Below are 20,284 nucleotides of genomic sequence, written 5' to 3' on the forward strand. Positions count from 1 at the left end.
TTCCTTAATGTTTTTAAGTTAGCCCTTTTGAAATAAAAAATCCTAGTCACAGATCTATTTTTGTTTATCCTTCCATTTAGTTTTAACTGAATTAGCTCATGATTGCTCGAACCAAGGTTGTCCCCTACAACCATGAGGTTTCTCCTGGCCATCACCATCCCAGAGCACTTTAGGTGTATTTGAACCCATGGAAGCCCTAGAGAAAATAAAAGTTGAAAAAAACATAACTGACCTAGGTCCAGCAGAGACTATCAGAGCTGTTGAAAACCTTCTAACTCCTTCTCCCTCACGTTCTTCCACCATCTGCTGGCAGAACCTCATCTCACTATTAGGCTTTTCCCTGGATCTTGCAAGACACCTTGAACTCTAAACTAGTAGGGAAATTTCAGAGCACATCAATTTACACTGAACTCCAGTGAGTCCACTTCTGCTGCTTGCATCTATTGCAGAGACACCTGCAGTCTCCCCACCTTACAAGATTTTCCATGGGAGGGTGGCTCTAAAAATCAAATTCTGAACTAAACCTTATCACTCCTGATTCCAACCAGGACCCATACTCTCAGTTCTAATTCAGAGTAGAATTACGTACAACCAACTACAGACCATGCATCACAACCTTAACTCTACCCTGCTAGGAGTGCCAGCCTTATATCCCTACCTTTAACAATACTTCTGAACACAACCTTTTATCATACTACCGTCTCCCAATCTAATCACCTCCTACACCAAACATCCACAACTACTAAGGTATGTCTAAATTGCAATTAAACTCCAATGGCTGGCCCATGTCAGCTGACTCAGACTGATGGGGCTCAGGTTATGAGACTGTTTAATTGCAGTGTAGCAGTCTAACCTGAGCCCAAATGTCTACACCACAATTAAACAGCCCAGTAGCCTGAGCCCCAGGAGCTTGAGTCAGCTGACATGGGCCAGACAAGGTGTTTAATTGCAGTATAGACATACTCCTAGTGTTGGGGAAAGGGATGTGTGTTTTGAAGGTAAAAATAGGGCAGATTAAGATGATATGTGTTTTGTGGTGTACTTTAGTTTTGGTAATGATGAAGTGTGTGCTTGTGGCTGAAGAAGCAGAGAGTATGCACTGCTAGGTGGCTTAACCTTTGATTTCCTTGCTATTGTGGGTTTGTATAAGGCACGTTGTGCATGTAGTAACCGTAACTGCTGCACAATGGAAGATTTTTGTGGATTAATAATATATGGCTTTCATTCAACTTTATGTTGTGTCTCTAATCTGGAGAACAAGGTTCCTAAAGAAGCTACTAATTCAGACTAACTTTTGTGGTAGTGATTTATCATACTTCATCATTTTTATCATTTTCTGGCTGATTCAAGGACATTAAACATAACTGGGATGGTTTTTTAAAGTGATTCTTCTGTGTAGAAATAAGGTTGAACCCCATATTCTATCCACTCAGACTTCAAAGGGAAAACTATCATGAATTCAACTCACAGAGAGAAAGATGCTGGATTACTTAGATAGTCACAATATTAGTCACTTGCCACCACTGACACATACATAAATATAGACTAATCTAGACTTGAGCTGAGCAAACATTTTTGTGTACATTGTTCCACAAAAAATGGTTCTGAAGATTGGGGTCAATTTTGGCAAATAGTTTCAATTGGGAAAAAAATTGGAAATATCAAAATAGTTTGTGTTGGCATTTACAAAACAAAACATTTTGACTTGCAATTCCCTCAGTTTTATTTTTTTAAATAACACTTTTCAAACATTTTTAAAAAAACCTTTGAAATGGAAACAAAAGGTTTTGTTTTAGTTGACCAAAACCAATCTTTTTTCACCATTTCAGTTAAGTGAAAATTTTGAAACCATTCCATTTCAAGTCAACCCGAAATGAATTTTTTCCCCTCAGACCTGCATGCAAATGGCCTATTCAGTTATTTTCTCAGCCCTAGTCTAAACATATGGTTGTATTGGGAAACGGCACCAATTTTTTTAAAAAACAAATCAGTTGTAGTCCACTGTAAATACAATAGTACAAATGCTTAAGCAGACACAGAAAGGCTTGATTGTCTTGCTCTGGATTCAAAATAGTCAAATCCTTTTTTAAATTCCTTTTCAAAAAGAATTCTTCATTGGCTGAGACCCAGAGCAAACTTTTCTTAATTGAATTTAAGTCTCTGAAAATAAGCAGGATTTGGCTAGAACTGTATGAAACTCAACGTTTTCATTTCCTAACCTGATCTAAAACAGAACCCTGAGGTGCTCCAAAGCTTGTCTCTTTCACCAACAGAAGTTGGCTCAATAAAAAATATTACCTCACCTACCTTGTCATTTTCATTCACACAGATTCATGCAAATCTGTATGCAAAGTGTATTAGGCACTTCACAGAAGACATCGAAAGACTTTGTTCTTGCCCAAGGGAGTCTGCAATTTCAATTTTAGACTTAAAATGAGTAAGTGGAAAATATTATAGAATACATGGGGTAAGAAGAAGGCACTGTTACAGCAATATGATCATATAGTTATTCAGTTTCATTAAGGCTAGCAAATTTTAAAAATTCATAAGAATTTATCCTATGTTTGTAAAGAAAAAATCTAGGTCCATGATGCTCAGCATTAAGATAATACCTAGTCTGATCGTCTATATGTTGCATTCAGATTGAAGCTAATGTAAAGTCTTGCTTAAATCAGAGTTTTATTAATATTATAATCCTGTATTTTCTTTGCCTTTTGTTGGGTCTTTTTGTTTCCAAAGAGGAGGACATATAATTACTGTACATGGCTTTTCACAGCTCCCATGAGATGTGCCAGATATGAATAGCTTATTATTTAAAATTTCACATCACTAAAGCATCCTTTCTGAGCAATCACATAAAGCAGTTAGAGAAAATCTGCACTTCATAAATATTGAATTGTCATTTGTCTATGTATGTGTCTGTTTTCTATAAATTAAAAAAATCAGCAATTACTGAATTAATTTTTTATCTACTTAAATTTTTAACCAGTAGAAATGCAATTTATTTGGTAACATTTGAAAACTCTGTGTCATCTGTTTGATGAATCTGGCCACTACTTTCAGACCTCTTGCAAATAACATAGAGGATGGAAACTGACAATACAGTATGAAGAGACCCAAAGGAGATAGCAATAATTTTATATAGTCTTGAAAAGCGAAGGCTTTAGAGCAGAGAAAGGCATGATCACAGTCTATAAATACCTTCAAGGCCACAAAATGAATGAAGGAGAGTAACTCACTTACATAGCAGGGAAGAATAATTCCCTCCACTGCAGGAATTACTGGGTGAAATCTCTGGCCTATGTTATATAGGAGGTCAGACGAGATTATCATAACAGTCCCTTCAAACCTTAAAATCTATGAATCACAGTATCCAAGGATGGCAATTCAAACAAAAGACTAAAGATGAAAAAAGTTTAACCTAGATATTGGAACAAAGTTCCGAATAATAAGAGTAATATGGGGACCATCACTGTCTGAGGTCCCAAGATATAACCAAGAAATGGTTATAAATATGCACCATCATCGCTCTATATAGTGACAGGTTTCAGAGTGGTAGCCGTGTTAGTCTGTATCAGCACACCCATTTTTTCATGTTCTCTGTGTATCTATATATCTTCCTTCTGTATTTTCCACTGCATCTGATGAAGTGGGTTTTAGCCCACGAAAGCTTAAGCTCAAATATATTTGTTAGTCTCTAAGGTGCCACAAGTACTCCTCATTCTTTTTACTCTGTATAGTGGGTAACTTGGAAGCCAGTGATCTCGTAAGAACTTGAGAACCGCATCCCTAAACTGTTCTGTACCAGAGGCAGCGCTGTTATGTAGCATATCTACCACTGCACCTGCCCAATGCAGCCTCACAGTTCTGGAGGCCTGATCAGCATGGAGAGCACCGATAGCTCCTTGTACCTATGCAAATCTGTCTGAGCTGTGGTGTAGAGTAGCCATAATACATTCAAGGTAGTGGCCTTGTCTGATCATACATCTTTAAACCTTCTATAGTATTTATCAAACACTAAAGCCTGCAGCAAAAGAAAAAAACAGGCACCTGTTCCTAACTGGGAAATGATTTTTCTGTTTACTTTCATTGTCTACTTTGTTCCCTCTAAAACTCAATTTGAAAGCTACTCCTGTCACAGCTCCAAGAACTCCCACAACGGCATACAGTCAAGAGCTAGTTAGATTAAGAGGTTAGGGAGTATGCTGTATGAGTAATCCTGCAAAATGCAGGTGTCAGACTAGATGACCCAAAGATTTTTGTTTTCTCTGACCCTAATCTCTCTCTGATTTATTGACTTTTTATTCTGGGAAAGGCTTTTTGGAAGATACTTTACTTATTTCTTTGTCTCTATATTTGACACATATAGGAAGATGCAATGCCTGGTATTATAAGAAGAAATGGAGCTGGGTAAATTATTCCTATACAAAGGGACATATATTGAAGAAGAGTGCTATATGAGAGTTAAATATTATCGTATACAGCAGCTTGTTATTACTTGAAGAGGGAAAATCATAAAATATGGGAAGAATTTCTGGAAGATCTCATGTATGGAAGCCATATTTAATTTTCCTAGGTGAAACTGTTTACATTTGGACACTTTGTATTGCAGACTATAGATTTGGGATCAAATTTTACAGAGGTATTTAGGCACCTTTAGTGCCTAGTGGGATTTTCAAAAATGTCTAAGCAGGTGAGATACCCAGTCTCCCTGACAATCTGCATCTGCAGATTTAGGCCTCTAAATACATTTGAAAAATTGTGGCCAATCCTTATAAACTGGGATTTGTGCTGTCGCTGGATAGAGGCCTGAAGTAAACTAAATTTGAATGAGAAGGTGAGATACTAAAATGGTTATAAATAAGATCTGTAATACTTGGGTGGAAATGTGAATGTGAAGGGGTTACCCCCCTTTAAGGTGACACCTGATGTACTGGGATGCCACTGAGCCTGCCTGTTCCACCAGCTGGGGTCCCCTTTACCCTGTCTGAGCCAGGCTCTTACGCCTCTAACACACATGCAGGTGGGACCACACCCAGCTGTAGAAAAACACAGACCCTGAGATCAGCTCTGGGAAAACTCAGTTTAAGGGACTTGCCCCAGCACACAGGTGCCCACCTTGGAGTGCAGACCCAATGGTGTATTGTCTTGCATTCTATAGAATAATCTGCACAGTGCAACTCATAAAAGTTCGCCCTCTCCCTCAATGTGAAGAGAGATATGAACAACTTCTTGCAGAGTCTCTGCTAGAAAGGATTGTTTTACTCTGTTTAATTCTTTCCCCTTTCCTTGTGTAACCCTACCAACACCAGGGAAGAAGAATAGCTAGGAGGCATCTAGTATGATATTTTGCTTTTGTCTGGCTGCTTGTAGAATCCAGTCTCTGTCATGGATATCAAACAGTGCAAACTCTCTTTAGAGTTATTGGGTTTCTTGCACAGTGGGATATGACAATATCTCACAATATAAACTGGATCCTCTTTGAGATTTCAATTTAACACATCTGACTATATTTGGTTATTTTTGTCCTGGGAAAGGTGTTTGGGACAGAGCTCATTTTCCCGCTTCCAGTACATGAACATGGGAGGACCAAATGTCATTTTCTAGCAGTTCTGTTGTTTTTCTTCCCCTGCTGCTATGAAGTTTTTAGTTAGAATTTATTTTATGCCTCATTACTTCAAGAACCTGCTCCTCATTAGCTTGTGGTTTACTGTTTTATGAATCATACTAGAGTCAAGTTTAGCTGGGGATGCAGCCATCACCTGATTCTCCACTTCCTAGCATCCTACATATGTAACATTCATGCTAGGTGTTGTTCACCAGCAAAGAGGCCCAGGTTCAATATCTTGAGGTTCCTCTTCTAATTTATGAAACACCCAGCTTCCACCCAGAAACCTAGGAAAACTAAATACTTTCCCCTGGAATCTTCACAGGGAATATTTCCCCTCCTCCAAGCACTGAGTCAGTGTATGGAACAAGGAAAACTTTAAGGAAGATAGCATTAGTTTGGGGAAAAACAATAATAAACAATATGCTTATACAAATAATAAGTAAAAACTCCCATCCCCACAATATCTTTGACAGCAGCCCTTCACCTCAGTTTCCCCATCTGCTGGTGTAGACATCCAATGAACAAGTGTCCCTTTAACACAGCACTTCCCCCCCCCCCCCCCTTTCATCTCTGGTGAACCACCACGCGAGATTTGTCAGTGGTTCACAAAGTCCCAGAGTATTTGGGCAGGTTCATCTCCAGCTGCTGCGGCGGTATGCTGACTGACTTGTGTGATGAGACACCTTTGCCACCCCATCTCACTGCAATACTGCATCCCAGTCTTCAGGCTCCACTACTGAACCCAGATATAGCAATTACAGCTCTGATGGTGAGGTTAGAGGGGTTCTTATTAGAGTTAACTGAGCTCTGTCATTCTACTTTGCAGTTTCAGCAAATAGCCATCTGTGGAGAAGGGTAAATGTACTGTAATCCCCAGGTCCTTTTCTGCAGAACTGCTGCTTAGCCAGTCAGTCCCCAGCCTGTAGCCTTGTCCTTGTTGAACCTCATCAGATTTCTTTTGGCACAATCCTCCAATTTATTTAGGTCACTCTGGACCCTAGCCCTACCCTCCAGCATATCTACCTCTCCCCCCAGCTTAGTGTCAATTGCGAACTTGCTGAGTGTGCAATCTATCTCATCATCCAGATCATTAATAAAGATTAATAAAGCTCCTGCTCTCTAGAACTACAGACCACAGCTTACACATACTCATTTAGATCTGTGAAAAGTGGGTGAGATCAAGAAGCTGGATATGAGTCGGCAGTGTGCCCTTGTTGCCAAGAAGGCTAATGGCATATTGGGCTGCATTAGTAGGAGCATTGCCAGCAGATCAAGGGAAGTGATTATTCCCCTCTGTTCGGCACTCATGAAGCTATATCTGGAGCATTGTGTCCAATTTTGGGCCCCCCACTACAGAAAGGATGTGGACAAATTGGAGAGAGTCCAGCGGAGAGCAACTAAAATGATTAGGGGGCTGGAACACATGACTTACGAGGAGAGGCTGAGGGAACTGGGCTTGTTTAGTCTGCGGAAGAGAAGAGTGAGGGGGGATTTGATAGCAGTTTTCAACTACCTGAAGGGGGGTTCCAAAGAGGATGGAGCTAGACTGTTCTCAGTGGTGGCAGATGACAGAACAAGGAGCAATGGTCACAAGTTGCATTAAGGGAGGTCTAGGTTGGATATTAGGAAACACTATTTCACTAGGAGGGTGGTGAAGCACTGGAATGGATTACCTTGGGAGGTGGTGGAATCTCCATCCTTAGAGGTTTCTAGGGCCAGTCTTGACAAAGCCCTGGCTGGGATAATTTAATTGGTGTTGGTCCTGCTTTGAGCAGGGGATTGGACTAGATGACCTCCTGAGATCTCTTCCAACCCTAATCTTTATGATTCTATGATTTGCTGCTGCCACGTATTGGTGAACCAGAAGAAGAGACAGAATGGAACAGACCTTATTTGCAGGTTTGTTACCACTCATCCCAGTGTGTACATTGTGGTGATTTTATTAAAAGTTTAAGTTTTAGGTCCAGGGATAATGATAGTGTTGTTATTCCTACTGTGTGACAAAATGGCAACAGAACAGTACTAGATATGCCCTGAGTCACTTAACCAAACCTCAGTCTTGCACCACTGGGTGATGGAGCTTGGACACAAACCAAACAGAATAGAGCAGGGGCTTCTGCACTGTGGTAAGGAGCAAATCTCTAGTAGCAAGGACTGCTCAAAGGACATACTGTACAACTCATTTAACCTGCATTAGTAGCAGCACAAGGGAATGGAAAGTTACCCTAACCTGACAGTGCTGAGACTACTGGCTCTCAGAAGCCCTAGATTAATCAGGGAAGTACAAACACAGCCACCTTTGTCCTTCCCTTTGTATCCCTATGCTGAGTGCAACTACGCTGGACCTGCGCATCAGAGACAGTGAGTGCAAAGAGGGAGCAAACTGCTACCAAAACAGAATCTTAGCAGATTATATTTGCTTTGAGTGGTTTTAAGTGATGGCCCAAGTGAGTGTGACAGGTAGTGAAGTACCATCCTTGTTTCCAAAAACGGAATTTTCCAATGATTCTAGCTTCAAACCTACTACTTCCCACAGTGATGGAGTAGGAATAGTTCCCCCCATATCCTGCTGTGGACTTCTCCTCTACAGTCCCCGAACGAGGAGGCACCAGCCAGTTGTCCTGTGCAGTGTTAATACATCATGCAGATAATTTTTTATCACTTTTATTCTGTCATTACATTATTATTTCCTGTGGTGTTTAAGTGCTGAGTGTACCAGGTCATCAGTAGTGCAGGCTTTTGTCGGTTAGCTTAAATTAGCCAAATATTAAAGGTTAGGCACTGGTGTTGTGGAACACCAGTGCAGCGATTCTACTCAGGCTCATATCTAGACTCCATACATATATTCTGAGCTAGACCCTTAGATGTTGTAAACCAGCATAGTTCCATTGAGCTATTCTGATTCACACCAGCTGAGGACCTGGCAGTGAGTCTTTATGAAGGTTTTCTCTTGGGTACACATGTAGTACAGATAGATATTAGAATTCAGGCAAATTATTTTGTGTATACATCAAAACATGGATATATGCATTTGCTTTTAAGTAATTTTACTTCCTGTGCTTCACAAACTCATCCTTCATCCTCCCCAGCAGACATTTAAATAATCCCTTTAAAAATCCTGGAATAAGAGGATGCCAACCCTCCAATTTAATTTTTATTTTACCATTCCAAACTGTCTCACTGGCTAGTGGTCCCATAACAGACCATGCCTGCATCTGTGGGTGTGTCAAGACAGATGCAATGAAACAATCTATGTACTAGATTCACACTACTTGGTCATTTTCACCTCTTTGTGTGCTGCACTCCAGAAGTGATTAACACCACAGCAAGACATGATGACGTCCCAAGGTATGTGCTAGGGAAGGTACCATAGGACCTCTGCCAGAAGAGGAGGCCAAGGTTTCATAGTTTTCAAGGCCAAAAGGGACCATTATGATTATCTAGGCTGATCACCTGTAACACAGGCTATAGAACTTCCCCAAAAGAATTCCTACAATGTATATTTTAGAAAAACATCCAATCTTGATTTTAAAATACTCAGGGATAGAAAATACATCATGACACTCAGTAAATTGTTCCAATAGTTAATTACTCTCTCTGTCAAAAATGTACATCTTATCTCAAGTCTGTATGCATCTAGCTTCCACATCCACCTAATGGATCATGTTATACTTTTCTCTGCAAGACTGAAGAGTCCATTATTAAATATTTGTTTCCCAGTGTAGATACTTATAGACTGTAATCAAGTCATCCCTTAACCTTTTCCTTGTTAAGTTAATAGATTGTCCTCCTTGAGTCTATCACTATAAGACATGTTTTCCAGTTCTTTAATCATTCTCTTGGCTCTTCTCTGAACCATCTTCTTTATCGACAATTTTCTTGAATTGTGAGCACCGGTATTGGACACAGTAATCCGGCAGTGGTTGCACCAGTGCCAGATACAGAGGTAAAATAACCTCTCTACTCCCACTCAAGATTCCCCTGTTTATGCATCCCAGAACCCAATGAGGTCTTTTGGCCACAGCATCATAGTGGGAGCTCATGTTCAGTTGATTGTCCACCATGACCCCCAAATCTTTTTTCAGATTCACTGCTTCCCAGAATAGGGTCGTCCAGCCTGTAAGCATGGCCTACAGTTTTTGTTCCTAGATGTATACATTTACATTTAGCTGTATTAAATACATATTGTTCCTTTTACCCAGTTTACCAAGTGATCCAGATGGCTCTGAATTAGTGACCTCTTCATTATTTACCACTCCACCAATTAATGTCATCTGCAAACTTTCTCAGTGATTATTTTATGTTTTCTACCAGGCCATTGATAAAAATGTTAAATAGCACAGGTCCAAGACCTGATCCATGAGAAACACCTGCTGGATGATGAATCTGCCTTTACAATTACATTGAGACCTATCAGCCAGTTTTTAATCCATTTAATGTGGGCCATGTTAAATTTATAGTTCTAGGTATTTTTAATAAAAAAGCATGTGGTACCTTTATCAACCAAACTTGTAATCTCATCAAATAAAAAGGTATCAAATTATTTGACACTTTAATTTTCCATAAACTCATGTTTATGTGCATTAATGACATGAGTTTGCTATAATTCTTTATTGATCTAGCCCCATATCAGCTGTTCCTTTTTTTTTTTTTGCCAAGGATAAATGTCAGGCTGACAGGCCCATAATTACCTGGGTCATCCCATTTACTCTTTTCAAAAAATGGCACATTAGCTTTTTTCCAGACTTCCTGAACTTCCCCAGTGATCCTAGACTTATTGAAAATCAAACATTAAAGGTCCAGACAGCTCCTCAGACCATTAAAAGCTCCCTTCTAAAACTCCTGGATGCAAGTTATCTGGACCTGCTGATTTAAAAAACATCTAACATAGCAGCTTCTGTTTAACAGCCTCCAGTAACACTGGTAGAATGGAAAGCATGTTATCATCACCATCTGATTGGACTATATCATCTTTTTTTTCCCCTCCAAATACAGAACAGAAATATTTATTGAACACCTCTGCCTTTTCTATATTATTATTGATCATTCTGCCATTTCCATCTGAATAATGGACTTATACCACTATCAGGATTCTTTTTGTTCCTAATATATTTTTTAAAAATTCCTTCTTATTGTCCTTAACACTTCTGGCCATAGACTTCCCTTATCAATTTTCTACAATTCTTAACTTCTGATTTATATACATTGCTATCAGCTTCCTCTTTCTTACATTTGTTATGCAAAGTGATGTAATCTCAGCACCTGGATACCCTGGTCATTAAATTGGTCCACATTTGACTGGCTCTGTCCAGTTTCTGAACTGCACCGGACAGCTTCAACATCCTTAGAAGAGCAGATTCTGCATTGCCTCAGACTACTGTGAAATCCTCCCACTGTGACGCCCTTCCAGTGCCCAGGTTTCTGCCAGCAGATGCTGTGGAAACCATGGAACAATTGAGACCAGTGTCAGCTTTTGTGAGCAGTAATGGAGCTCTAGCATATCATTATGTGATTGTTTTTTTATAACAAGAAGAGAGGAAACAGAAAAAGATACACCATGTCTAATTCTTCGCTACTTTTATACCTTGGGTAGTCATTTGTACAAAGTGAGGAGAAAGTGGGTTTTAAACACTCACCAGTGTAAATAAATAGAGAATTCTGACTGGTGGCTTTGTTCACCCACTTTGTACAAACGTATGACTGCATACGGAGAATCATGCCCCATGTCTTGAAAACATGCACAGTACATTCACCCACATAATGTGAAAACATGCATATAGCACATTCTAGCCCACAAAGAATGAAGGAAAATTGCATACAGCTCTTTATCCTCTAAGACTGGTGACTAAGACTCTCTGCAGCTTATAACGTGCATAACCATAGAAGTTATAAATGTATATCTTCCCAGCTGTATATTATCTAGTACACTTTTAAGTCTACTTTTAATTGACTCACACAATGGGAGTGTCACCCACTGGAAGTGGAGGAATGGGGAGAGGCTGCACCAGGAAGCAATGCTATAAATAATGTAGGAGCTGGCTATATTTAAGGCTCCTCATCAAGTGCTATCATACTACCTGCCTTTTAGGGATCTTAAGAACACAAGAATAACCATACTAGGTCAGACTGATGGTCCATCTAGCCCAGTATCTTGTCTGCAGTAACCAATGCCAGGTGCTTCAGAGGGACTGAACAGAACAGGCAATCATCGATTCATCCCCCATTGTCCATTCTCAGTTTCTGGCAACAGAGCCTAGGGACACTTCAGAGCATGGTTTTGCATCCCTGCCCATCCTGGCTTATAGCCATTGGTGGACCTATTTTCCATGAATTTATGCAGTTCTTTTATTAACCCTGTTGAAGTCTTGGCCATCACAACATCCTCTGGCAAAGAATTCCACAGGTTGACTGTGCATTGGGTGAAGAAATATTTCCTTTTGTTTTAAACCTGCTGTTTATTAATTTCATTTGGTGGTCCCTAGTTCTTGTGTTATGAGGACTAAATAACACTTCCTTATTTACTTTCTCTACACCAGTCATAATTTTATAGACCTCTATCATATCCCTCCTTAGTCGTCTCTTTTGTCTCTTTTCCAAGTTGAACAATCATAGTTTTATTAATCTCTCCTTGTATGGAAGCTGTTCCATACCCCTAATCATTTTTTTCCCTTCTCTGTACTTTTTTAAATTCTAAAATAACTTTTTAAGATGGGGCACCCAGAACTGCACACAGTACTCAAGGTGTGGGTGTATCATGGATGTGTACAGAGGCATTATGATATTGTCTGTTTTATTATCTATCCCTTTCCTAATGATTCCCAACATTCTGCTAGCTTTTTTGACTGCTGCTGCACATTGAGTGGATGTTTTCAGAGAACTATCCACAATGACTCCAAATCTCTTTCTTGAGTGGTAACAGCTAATTTAGTCCCCATTATTTTATATGTATAATTGCATTTATGTTTTCCAATGTGCATTACTTTGCATTTATCAACCCTGAATTTCATCTGCCATTTTGTTGCCCAGTCACCCAGTTTTGTGAGATCGCATTGTAACTCTTTGCAGTCTCCTTCGGACTTAACTGTCTTGAGTAGTTTTGTATCATCTGCAAATTTTGCCACCTCACTGTTCACTCCTTTTTCCAGATAAGAGATTTTTATCTCTGTATCATCCAATGACCATGCATTTGATGTGGTAGGCCCAAGGGCATGGAACTTTCTTGCACCTAAAATCCACCTTAGTCCATCTCTTCCCATGAAAAACACCTTAACATTTTTATTCCAAGGATATTTGGGGGGCTCAATTCAACATCTACTGAAATCAAAGGGCATTAGATAAGGGCCTTTATGACTACCATTAGCTCCATATTTGTTAATCTTTTTAGCATTGACTCTTTGTTTGGTCTTGTTTGTTTGAATCATAGAATCATAGAATATCAGGGTTGGAAGGGACCCCAGAAGGTCATCTAGTCCAACCCCCTGCTTGAAGCAGGACCAATTCCCAGTTAAATCATCCCAGCCAGGGCTTTGTCAAGCCTGACCTTAAAAACCTCTAAGGAAGGAGATTCTACCACCTCCCTAGGTAACGCATTCCAGTGTTTCACCACCCTCTTAGTGAAAAAGTTTTTCCTAATATCCAATCTAAACCTCCCCCACAGGAGAGGTTTGATATTTATGAGGTTGCGTTTATTATGCTTTAGCTGTTTTTTTTCTTTAATTATGTTGTACAATGGTCCATACAACTTACTTCATTTCACTCCATCAATAAGTACCATTCATGCATTTGCATATATGCAGATATGTACTACTGTGCAACTTAAAGGAAGCATCCTGTCTGCAGTCCACTAGGAGACAGCAGTCAGTTAAAAAATCATATTTCACAACAACACAGAAAACCTAATGGCCACGGAGACGTCTTCCTGCATTGTTAGCAGTGCCCGTACTGTTGGGTTATTAACCTGAGATAGTATTCTCTTTCATCATTCCTTCTATTATATTTTGTGCTTTTCTCAAACTCATGCCTGCAGCCTGAACATAGCACAAGAACGATGCAAACTCATACTAAAGCAATAGCATGAGATTACCAGCACAATTATTTTCAACTAGGGATGAGAATATTCCTTTCCTGCTATTAGTATTTGGTTTAAAAACATCCAACCTTCGTATCACTTCTTAGTTTCACATATTTGAAATTAGTAGCACGAACCTATTCTTCTGCAATAGCAGATAGTGTGTGTAAAAAAATAAATAGTACCAGCTCTAACACCTTCCATTTTAGAATCCAAATGCTAAGATAGATTTTCACATTGCTGCTTTGACACATTACTCTAGCAGGGCGGGTTTGGCAGTATAGAGGCAAACATTCTTTTGTTCCTTTATTTGCTTTTGATTCAGCTGAAGATCACAATATTTCTTCCCCTAGCCTTCAGAAATTGTAAACATGGAAACTGGGGGATAAAAGGGAACCAGCCATTTTCTCTTTTCTAAAGAATGCATTAAAAGATTAGCTGTAAACAAGAGGAAAGCAAAATGTTGTGTCCTGGACTTAAACACCCAATGGATTACGGCAAGTTCACACTATTAAGTTAGCTTGCTTTTCTTTTTGAACACAAAACTAACTAGTATTCCAATAAACTAGAACTGCAATTTTGTGCCTCCCATCTTCTGAGATTCTGAACCTAACAAAGGTTTCTTATGAATTCTAGTCCTTTTCCCTTCAAATGAATTGTACTAAGCAAAAGGGAAGATGTAAGCAACAGCCTTCTCCATTAAAGCACTGCTCTTCCTGTGATAGGAGTAGGTTGCCATCTACTGGACTCTGGCCTTTACATAAAGTCAGGCAAAAGATATTTTGGGCTGTATTTCTGCAGATTCTTTACATTTCCTCTTGGAAACATGTAACAGTCTCTCTGTTCATGAACGGCACATTTTAAAATGCCCATTAAATATCAGAGGGAATTAAAGCACAGTATACAGGCACCAAAGCACATCACTGGTCACTAGCCACAGGCAGGGGGTCAATAAAATTGTCACTATCCAATCGCTATTTAGTAACCTCCATAAAATGAGCTGGTGAGCTCAGTCCTTCACCTTAAAGGACGGGGCTGAGCCACAAGGGCCAAGAAATGCTGGGAATTTGACAGTTACTCTCCATACCAAACTTGCTTTACTGATAATTATACTTAGCTCTTATGAATGGAGAGGGTTTAAGTTGGGGGAGCTCATAAAGTGGGGACGGGGGGGGACAAGGACTGTGTGCACAATCTCGAGCTGCAGCATCTCTGTGCCAAGACACCAAGTGCGTGAAGGTCTTCCCCCAGTGCTGCTACTTTATCTCCTCAGTGTACCAGTGCTTTGATGTGTCAATGTCTTGGTGTAGACAACACTCCACTCTTATGGTGTTGCTGCCTGGTGTGTTGAAGAGCCAGGCAGCAGTGCTAGAGGACCTACATATCTGTGTCAAAGCATTAGTGCTTGCAGGGCTCACCACTGCATTGCTGCGTTGGTGGGCTGGGAAGCTGGTGCAGCAGTACTGGGGAACCCTTTCCATTTGCTGAAGTCTTGGTGCAGAGTAACGCCAGACCTCCTTCACACAACAACTTCGCCCCCTATCTCCATCTCTCCCACGTTGCTGCTGGCCACCAGCTCCTGGGGTGTGGAACCCTGGAGAAGGGCTTGAGGGGGATTAAATGGCTACAGGAGGGATATGGGGAAGGGGGAATGGATGGGCACATAGACAGTACAGGGTGAATGGATGGGAGAAAGGGTTTGTTGGAAGAGACAGCATTACGGACAGTGGGTATATGTATGAGCTTGAGTGGGTGAAGCGCGCCATCTCTGTGCCAAGGCACTAGCGCTTAAAAGGATCCCCAGCAATGCTGCTTTGACTGGTCAGCACACTCTCCAGCATCAATACATCAGCTCAGAAAGAGAAATACTTGCTCCTCGATGCAGTATGTTCCCATTCCCCCACTCCTGCCTTAGAGCCCACCTCTGTGTCCTCTGCTATTCAGCCTGCCATCCTGCTCTGTGAAGAATGGAGCAGGTGGGTCAGGGAGGCAGGCGGGTAGAGCTAAAAACCCAGGAGTAAGCACTTGACAATTCTGTTAGGTGATCCTGGATATGGGGAAAACTCTGTTTCATTTTAAAATGGGCATATGTCAAAATGTATATATATATATATGTAGCTTGGAGTCTGAGGCCTGTGGTGTTTTTAGCTAGAGGAATCCAGGAGAGAAGAGAGCAAAATCTCTACTAGTGAGCATGTTAAATGCTGTTTGCAAAAGTTCAGGAGTGTTTTACTAATAAAATAACATGGAAAATTCAGTAATCTTCAACAGAATTATCATCCCAAATTTTCAATCATTAAAGTGTTACACTGAGGAACTTTAATTCTGTTTTAAGTGTAAATCGCAATTCAACCTTAACTATGGAGATGCTACTAGCATCTCCATAATATATTGTTAAACAATACATTCTTATTGCTGCATGCACTGGATTCATGTTTTCAGTCATTTTTCTATAATTCTTCCATGTCTTTCCTAATCAGTATGCTAGATCACTGCTTTATTTAGTATGTATTCCTTAGACTAGATCCTTCCTCCCGGCTGAATTGTTTAACATTTCTCTACAGTGAACTGCATTTGCTATCTGGTAATTCACTTATCTAAATGATCCAGAATCTTCTTGGATTTTCTCTTTTACTATTTTATGGCTTTAAACGAAAATAAATAAATAAAGATACAGCACAAGTCAATAATAAATATCAAAAATCCTAAACAAAAAATGATTCCCACCTTAGACGCTGTCTATACTCTTCTATGCAAGAAGATTACACTAGTTGTTTCCCTATCAAAAAATAAAATCCACACTTGCAACGAATTTGGTATGTAATAGTTCCAAAGACAAAGTCTGTAATAATTTAGTCGCCATAAATTAAAGTAGGTGGATATGAATCTATTGGTTTTGTAAGCATGCATTTACAGTCTATAAATAAGGACAGCAGGACACAAAGGACTTATCTACATGCAAAATTATTTATAGTTTTAAGCCTTGCAAGAACAGCATAGAATTGATATAAAAATGTACATTCAACCCAAACACATACTGGACCAAAATATTTCTATAAATAAGTGCAGGAATGATTACTCTAAATGCCTCCTCTGTGCTTTTCCCATATAGCGGGGTGTTACATTTGGAATTTTGTAAATAACTCTTCAGAGACATTTAGTCCTAGGGAATAACAATATAAACTGCCTTCTATCATCTGATTAGAGTAAGTCTATTAACCCCCTAATACGCTGCTCCCATATCTGACATTCATTTGCAACCATTCAAACCTTGTTCCCACTGCCCTCTCGGTTTATCACAATGAAGGAGTTTTCTGTTATTCAGAACTTACTAATTAGCTGAAACATTCATCATTCAGTCTCCCAACAAATGGAACAGTAAGTTATACTGTGAAGTATTTATGGTCCCACCCACCAGAGAAGAGATACAGGTCCAGATTTTCAAACTGTTACAGATATGTCTACTCTTGGAGCTAGGGGTGTGATTCCCAGCTCAAGGAGACATATGTGCACTAGCTCTTGTCGAACTAGCATGCTAAAGAGAGAGTGTAGCTTCAGCAGCATGAGCTGTGAGACAGGCTAGCCACCCCAAGTAGATGCCTAGGGTCTCTGACAGGCACATACATGGGGAGCTAGCCCATCCTGCAGCTCATGCTACGTGCTACGGTTCGATGAGAGCTAGTGCACACATGTCTTCTGGAGCTGGAATCACACCCCCAGCTCCCAGTGTAGACCTACCCTACATGTAAGTTTGCATGTCTGTGTTGTTTATTCAGAATGAGTGGTATTCACACTTTGCAGTGTACCACCAAACGACTAATGCACCATTGAACCCACACTGAAAACTTAGACAGAAATGTCATGTGGAGGGCCAGCATGAGGCCTTCCTTCTCCCTCAAGGAGGCCTGGAGAGCATGTCTCCGGCTTAGTTCCCTCCCGACCTCCACTCTGCTAGAGCAGCCAGTTCTCTGAAACCTGCTGCCTCTTTTTCATTCCTTCCAGATGACAGAGAGCCTTCCCTACAGGCCTGACACCTCTGACAGGGCTTGCAGGATGGAGATGACTGCAACTGTTTCCATTAACCTCTCTCTTCCCTGACTCAGTGTGGGGTTTCTATGCCTCATCACAGAAGTCTATCCTGCCTTCCTAGAGCTCTCAGGCATGCAGGATTAATGGCTGATGCTACATCCCTTAATATGATGCAGTGTGCTCTCCTTCACTGTGTCTGCTTAGCTTTTTGACCAGTGTCAAAGTTAGGGACGCTAGTCCCATACAATCCTTGTGCTTATTGCAATTGTGGCTGACCCTTGCACAGGAACACAAGAGGTAAGGAAGGCTTCATATCTTACTTACCACTTCAGCAGCTAAGCATAATTTGTTTGGAGTAAATTGGTTAGTTACATTCATTGTAGTTACACGGTGGAACTATGTGAAAAACCCTACAAGACCCTTGTCGGGCCTCATTTGGGATTTATCTTGGGTACTTATGCAGCCCCCATTACCACAGTATCTGAGCCCTTTGTGGTGTTTAATATATTTATCCTCACAACAGTCAGGAGGTTAAGAAGTGCTATTATCTCCCCATTTTACAGGGGAAGAACTGAGGAGCTGACAGTCTAAGTAACTTGACACTTGTTGCACAGGTGTGGGAAGGAGGGTATGTATGTCTTATAGATAAGGGGACAGATCTTCTCCTGGTATAAACTGGCGAGGCTCCACTGAGTTCAGTGAAGCTTAGGATCTAGTTCAAAGACTGAACCTATCCAGCCAAATGAAAAGGAGGCTGCAAGGAGACCAATTTAGGGCTTGCAAATATTGAGCAGGATTCCCACAAGGACCTGGGTGGCAGATCTGTTCATCTTATTCTACAAGGGCAAACATGGGGCCATAATCTGAGATTGACAACGTTTGGTCAACCCAAGGATTGCTAACGTATTGTATAAAATACCTAACAACATAGATTAGGGCTCCCTAATGCTAATGAATTTAAAATGTGGGTTACATATTTTCTACCTATGGTTCTCACCTTCCACATTACCAGATTGTGCTACAACTCAATAAAGACAGGATAATAAATGTTTCTGAGTCAGCAGTCACATCCAGTGTTCTCTCAATTTTTATTTATTTTTAGTACTTAAATTCACTCCAAATTGCCCTACTAAGTTCTAAGTGCATAATTCCTCTTAGCACAATATCCTCTTACCATTTTTCCAGCTCACCTCCTGTTCTGTTCTACCTAGGCAAATATCACGGGCTACTAAATGAAGCAGCAGGTTTTGCTGCTTGGTGAAAAGAGGGAATTAGGAGGAGAAACCTAACAAGAAATCTTTTCCCTTTTTGCCTGACACTGTAAAACTTGGGGCACTCTGTGTGAGGTTAATATTACAACAAACAGCATATCACAGCAGTGCCTGTAAAATCCTGTTTTCTGTCTGTGCACTGAGTGGGTAGGGAGTTTTTATTTCATACTTCATTTATACCTTGCTGAGTGATGCTTTCTAAATGGCAGTAGTTTCATCTCCTCCCACCCAGGCAGCAATACAATATGTGTTGTATCACCTACACCACTCATCAGAAGCTGAGGCCTGATGCTGATCACAGGGTTCATATCTATCTTTTCTTTCCAATATTCTAGGGGAATAGAGACATGTTTTTCTGTCTGTCTGATTAAAACCAGTTTCAGTGCTCAGATTTGACTGTAAAGCACCTCCCAAATTCTAATCACATGAAACATTCTTTATTAGGGAAAGAACTGATCAAATATGGAGAGCAAAATATAATATTTGTTTGGGAAGATGCTGAGATGCAAAAGACATTTCTTATAAAGGCAATGTGTTTGTATTCAAAAGCCTATGCAAGGAGCCAGTGGTAAAGCTGTGTATCATTGGCATAACGGTGATAGCTTATTGAAAATGTTACAGAGTGACTACATATAGAAACTGAAAAACTAAAGGCCTCTTGCAGGACTCAGAAAAAAATTGAAACTAAACAAAGTCAAAGGAACATTAAGAACAACCTGCACTGCTTATTTAAATCAAAAATATAGGATACGAGACTAGAGTAGAGCACAGGAGTCCTACAAGGAATTTAAGACCATCTGTTGGTCAACAATTTCAGAGGCAGCTGTTAAATAAAACAGGACTAATGAAAATATATCACTTGCAGGCAGTACTGTTAGGTCTCAAGTCTTCACAAAGTGCCCAGCTGACTCAGAGGATAAATAATAAACGCTGAAGTATTGTGCCTTCAAGTACCCAGTTTGAAACTAGCCCAGGTTGATAGAGATGGAAAATTGTAACCCTCTGACAATTTAACAGTCCTAGATTAAGAGTTGGTGATCCCAGTGCAGTTCCCACTGGAGATTTGTACATTTCACACAAATGGCACAGTGCAAGTGCCATTGACTAGCACACTTGTTGTCAAAGTAAAGACAACAAGGGCTAAATAAGCATATTAATTTAATTCTCTTCTCATTCCTATGTCCTGTCTACACGTCAGACTTTTGCAAAATTTCCCAACGCTGCATTCCTTAGCATAGGCAGGCCACCATTTTAGCAAACTGAAGCCTGTGGACGCTACAATGAAATGGTGTTAGTCGCAGTGGG

This window comes from Lepidochelys kempii, chromosome 6, assembly GCF_965140285.1.
Source record: "Lepidochelys kempii isolate rLepKem1 chromosome 6, rLepKem1.hap1, whole genome shotgun sequence".
Taxonomy (NCBI): Eukaryota; Metazoa; Chordata; order Testudines; family Cheloniidae; genus Lepidochelys; species Lepidochelys kempii.